Raw genomic sequence first — 5,760 nt, 5'->3', positions numbered from 1 at the left:
CTCGCCCCTCCCCAACCCTCTCCTCTCCCCCAGCCAGGCCCTGCTCAGGCCCCGCCCCTGCAGGCCGGAAAGGGGCGGAGCCAGGCGGAGGCTTCGCCCCCTGCAGCTCCACCCTCCGTGGCCCCCTCGTCCAACGGCGCTTGAGGCGGCGCCGAGGGGAGGGGCCAGCGCTGGACACGCCCCTGGTGGGCAGGGCCCTGCTGGGCTCTGCTGCTCCCCAGGGTTCCCTGCAGGGAGTGCCACGGGGCAGGTCACGTGATTCCCCAGGGCCCTGCAGGGGCGGTGCCCCCGAAGTCACGTGACCCACCGGAGGCACTCCTGCAGGCACCAGGGGGCGCCGGCACCCCCGCTGTCTCCCAGGGCCCGTGTGGCAGCATCCACGCTGGGCGCCACATGGCTCCCACAAGGCCCTCCGGCCACTGAGCAGCAGCTCTCTGGATACCCTGCAGCAGGCACACCCTCACAGTCACGCGGCTCCCACCATGCCCTGCCGCAAATCAGCAGCAGCTGCTGTGCACCTCTGCCTCCCGGGGGCGCCACCCGGTGGGAAGCGAGAGTCCCATGAGCCTTTGCTGCAGGGGCCATTTTGGGGGTCACATGACTGCTGTGGGGCTCTGTGGTGTGCACCATACTGGAAGCCATGCGGCTCCCAGGATGCCCTGTGGCCTGCAAGGGAGGCGCCTCCTGAGCCCCTGCGCCGGGGAGGGCCAGGCTCGAGGTCACGTGACCCCAGTGAGGCCCCACAGCCAATCAGGAGCAGTGCACGTAATGCCCTGCAGGGGCACCGTGGCCGCAGCCACTGGGTGAGGAACCAGAGAAGCCCTTGAGGATCATGGGGTCACTTGTGGCTTATCGGGTCATTTGAGGGTCATGGGGGTCGCTTGCCAGCCAGGGAGTCACTCGAAGGCTGGGGGGCGATTGAGGGTCATGACGCACCTTTGTGGGGCTGGGGGGTCACTGGGGGTCATTTGTGGGTCACAGGGGTCACTGGTGGGCCTGGATGCGCCCTTTTGGGCCAGGGGGACACTGGTGGGGCTAGAGGTGCCCTCGTGGGCTAAGGTGGTCATTTGTGGGCCAGGGGCAGTCACTTGTGGGGCTGGGGGCGGCAGTTGTGGGTCAGGGGTCACTTGAGAAGCTGAGGGGGAACTTGTGTGTTGGGGAGACACTTCTGGCTCAGGAAGTCCCTTGTGGGGCTGGGGGAACACTTGTGGGACTGCCACCCCCCGTGACATGCAGCCCCCCAGGCTCTCTTGGGGACCTCCTCCTCTGGATGCTGCAATGCCACCGCCGGGCTGGAAGAGGATGCCTTCGGTAGGACATCCCCACCTCCAGATTTATGGGGCCTGCCCTTGTGCCTCCCTCAGGCCCCCCTAACTCCCCATTTACTCTCCCTTCGACCCGCTAGGGCCATCAAAACTGTTATGAATAGAAAGTTGTATTTTTTTTGAGTTTCAGAGTTAAAAAAAAGTCAGACCTCTTTGGTTTCGCTACCGGAGAGGGGCTCCTTAATTACCTGTTAATGGCCGGTGATTAACTATTGTTTCCCTGATGCTGGCCACTTGCCAAGAAGACACCAGGACAGACCCTCCAAGGTAAAGAGAATGGGCAGTGACATCAGAGCCAGTATGCAGATGAGAAATGCATTGCGCCCCGAATTTTTACAGTTTTTACAAGAAAAGGAATCTACGACTCTCCCGTGAGGACAGAGTCCCCAGCTCTGTCTGCAGACCAGTGGACAAAGCTGCATCATCCTCCTTCTTCGTGCCACGCCTGGGAGCAACGGCGGTGTGGGCGCAACCCGTCGATTTCTCCCCACCTGAGCTGATTCTTCTTAATAAAGGCATTAAAAAGGAGAAAGATCTCCTGCCCATTTATTTCAAAAACTCTCTTGGAATGCCCACCTGGGCAACCCCAGCCCATGGTGGGGCCAATAAAGCGATGACACCCTAAAATTGCACCAGGGAGGTGGGGACACCCCCAAAACTCCCTCCCTTTCCTCCCCCACCTCTGGGATTGCCCCAAATCCCCTCTCCCTCCAAATGTCCCCAAGAGCATTTGGGCGCTTCTATGGGGCTCAAAAGCTGCTGTTGGTGGGGTCCTGGGTGTCTCCAGGGGGTCCTTGAAGGTCTTCGGGGTGTTTGGAGGGGCTCTGAGGCTGAGGAAGGGCTTTGGGGAGCGCTGGGAATCGGGAGTGGTTGGGAGCACACTGGGTGTCTATAGGGCATCTAGAAGAGATCTATGGCATTTTTGGAGGAGACTCTAGGAGTGTTGAAGAAAATCTGTGAAAGATATTGGGGCTCCAGGTAGGGGCTTGGGGGGTCTTTAACTGTTTGGAGATCTATGGGATGTTCTGGGGGGCCCAGGACAGCACTGGGGGGTGGTTGGGGACTAGGAAGTCTGTAGGGGCGCCTGAGGGTTTATCGGGCATAACAGGGCGGGGATCCCCCAAACACATGGAAGCGGGGCTCACCTGTCTTCTTCACCTCCACACGGCAGACATGGCGCCGGGGGGTTCTGGTGTCTCTCCGCCCCTTAGGGCGCTGGCGGGAGTGGGGGGTGTCGCATCATGGGGGCGTCAGAAGCTCCCCCTGAGCCCCCAAAAATCGCTCCTGTCCCCCCCGCCTCCCATTGGCCGCTGGATTCGCGCCAGTTTACACACTTCCTGGACTACAACTCCCGAAAGACCGCGGGGCGCCGTAGGACGCCGATGGAGCCGGGACTGGGGTTGCCGTCATGCCGCGCGGCCCGTGGGAGTCCCGTCAGAGCCGGGACTGTCCCCTAAGCACCGTCCCAGCTGCTCCCGAGTGCTTCCCTGAACCGTAAGTGCGCCCCGGGGTTCCGTAAGTAGCCCCACTTTCCCTCTCATGACCCTCAAGTGCCTCTCAGGGTCCCGAAGTCCGTCCGCCCCCCCTCCCTTACTTGCCCCCAAAATGCTCCCCGTGTGTCTCCTCGGATCCCCAAGTGCTCTCCAACTGCCTCCCCGCCCCCTAAGCACCCCTCCAGACCCTTTAATGATCCCTCAAGCACCCCCCAGCTGGCCTCCAAGCGCCCCTCGAGTGTCTCCTGGGAATTGGCGTGATGACAACAATGTAGAGAAAGACCCTGACTATCGCAGTATCAGCAACAGTTCAGCCTTTAATTAAAATTTGATTCAAAATTGCGATTGCCGATGTGGAGGATGGACATGCCCGCGCACCTTTTCATGGCACTCCCGTGGTCCCTCTTGGAGCCAAGGAAATTCCAGGTAAAACATTCCTGCATGTTGCGCACATCAACATTTCACGGGAATCAGGAACAGAGTCTGTGTGGTGAACTTCCCTGACAGGGGGAGATAAATCCTGTCAGATGAAGAACAGGTTGAGAGGACTTTGGGGATCTGGAGTATACACTCCTGTGGCCTACCCTTCACCCCCTAAAACCCCAGAGACCCCCTCCATCCCCTACAGACTCCCCAGTAGATCCCAAATACCCTCAGAATCCCCTCAAAAGGCTCCATAGCTCCCCCACCAAACACCCTATGAACCCTCAGGACCCTCCTTAGCCTCCCTCTACAATCTCCTGAGGTTCTCTAAAATAACCCATAGATCTGCCCAAACCCCCGGCACTCCCCCACACCCCCCAGAAGGGGCTACCGCAGGTGGCTGCAATTAGTCATGGACTGCCTGAGCCACTTTTTGGGCTGATATCTAGGTAGGTATAAATCTAATTGAGAGATAAAATGTAATATAGAAAGGGGCCTCCAGGAGAGCAGGGGAGGGTCTTTGTCAGGGGACAGGGTGGTGGGTGAGGGTTTTCACCTGCCAGAGGGCAGGGTTAGATGGGATATTGGGAAGAAATTCCTCTCTGTGACGGTGGTGAGACCCTGGCACAGGCTGTCCAGAGAAGCTGCAGCTGCTCCACCCCTGGAAGTGTCCAAGGTTAGGCTGGACAGGGCTTGGAGCAACCTGGGATTAGTGGATGATGTCCCTGCCCATGGCAGGGGGTGGATCGAGATGACCTTTGAAGTCCCTTCCAACCCAAACCAGCCTGGGATTCTAAAAGTGGGGGAGGTTTGGCGTAGGTGACCTTGGCTGACCCCAGGTGCCCCCCCCGGCTGCTCCATAACTCACGCTTCAAGAAGAGACAGCAAGAGAAAACCTAATGAAAAAGCTCCTGGGGGAGATAGGTTGGGGGGGGCGCGTGTGAGTCCCTCAGGAACTGCTCCAGCCCTTTCCAGTCCCTCAGGTGGAGGCACTCGGGGCATGATTCCTACCCAATAGGCATCCCAATGTGGGAGAAGACAGGTTCAGCCTCTTGATCCAGCCTGTCCTGATCCCTCTGCAGAGTCTTCCTGCCCTCCAGCAGATCCACACTCCCTCACAAGTTGGTGTCATTTGTGAACTTAGTTTGACTTCCACTTTATCCCTTCATCCATCAATAAAGATGTTGAACAGGACTGGACCCAGCACTGACTCTAGGGGTCACCCACAAGTAATTGGGTGTTATGGATAGAGTGGGAGCTTCAGCCAAGCCCTGTCTTAGGCTAAGATTTTTGGGTACAGCTTGAATTAGGTGGCCTGCACCTAAACCACTCTGGCTCGCAAGTTCTAAGAGTGGCAGATCAGGCCTATTATAAAATTAGTTATTTATTGAATTGACAGGAGATAATAGACAAAAGGTCTTGAACAGAGTTACTTACTGCATGGTATAAAACAAATGAACTACTAGTAGATTACATAAAACAGTGCACAACATTAAGGTACCTATATCAAAGCTAGGAAAGAAATAGTATGGATTAGGAGTCAGTGTAACTTACCACCAAACTGGCAAGAGTGTGCAGAGTCCTTTCACTCAACCCTCAACAGAGGAACCACAAAACCAGGATCCCAACTTTGGGGGAAAAGCCCCACACATTTCCAGGAAATGCGCAGAAACGTCTACTTTGTGAAAGTTTGGTGTAGCTTTAATAGATTGTGAAGCAAAGTGTCTGTCAGAAATTCCAGCTTATCTTTCCACAATCTTGCTTCCACAGCAAGATGTTTATTGTCAGCTACAAGTGTCACTTCCATGGCACCCAAATAACCACGAGACAAGTGGTCTTTAGTGATTTATTTTACCAATTAACAAGCTCTTGTGACAGGGAACATGTCCTGCTACACTGGCCCCAGCTGGATTTAGTTCCATTCCCCACCGCTCTCTGGGTTGGGCATCAGCCAGTTTTTCATCCAGCAAACAGCTCCCCTGTCCAATCCATGAGCAGCCAGCTCCTCCAGTGTCAAAGGCTTTACTGATGTCTATAAATATACATCCCCCACCGTTCCCTCATCTACTGATGGGTCATTCTGTCACCGCCTGCAAACCCTTGACCTGGGCAGGAACAACCTGCAGCCCTTGGCAGACATGGCATTCCAAGGCCTCCCGAGGCTTTACCAGCTTTACCTGGACCGCAGCTGGCTGCTGGAGGTGAGCGTGGCTGCATTCCAGCCAGTGCAGGTGACACTGGGCGTGCCAATGTGCTGCACTACCTGAGCCAACACTTGCGGCAGCTGCTGCCTTTCCGCTACCTGCATAACCTCTGTGGCCTGAAGCTGCAGGCGCAGCAGCCACATGGCATGCGTGTGGTCCCACAGCGCTTCTTCCAGGGCCTCAGTGCCTTGCGCTCACTCTACCTGTCACAGAACTCGCTCTCAGCCATCCCTGCCAATGCCGTTGATGACCTGCCACAGCTGCAGTGTTGCAGCCTGAATAGCTGCTAGTAAAGTCCAGGGTAAAGAAGCAAAA

General features: G+C 56.7%; 1 long non-coding RNA gene across 1 annotated transcript; it reads left to right on the top strand.

Annotated features, from left to right (window-relative positions):
- The first annotated feature begins 681 nt into the window (after positions 1 to 681).
- LOC120497580 lies at positions 682 to 1,672 on the top strand. The gene is made up of 3 exons (XR_005626536.1): positions 682 to 803; positions 1,245 to 1,311; positions 1,456 to 1,672. It is a non-coding gene; the product is annotated as an uncharacterized LOC120497580 (long non-coding RNA).
- The last annotated feature ends 4,088 nt before the right edge of the window (positions 1,673 to 5,760 follow it).

Source organism: Passer montanus, unplaced genomic scaffold, assembly GCF_014805655.1.
Source record: "Passer montanus isolate IOZ18808 unplaced genomic scaffold, ASM1480565v1 scaffold131, whole genome shotgun sequence".
Taxonomy (NCBI): Eukaryota; Metazoa; Chordata; class Aves; order Passeriformes; family Passeridae; genus Passer; species Passer montanus.
The sequence above is the reverse complement of the archived record's forward strand: the minus strand, read 5'-3'. Positions and strand labels throughout refer to the sequence as shown.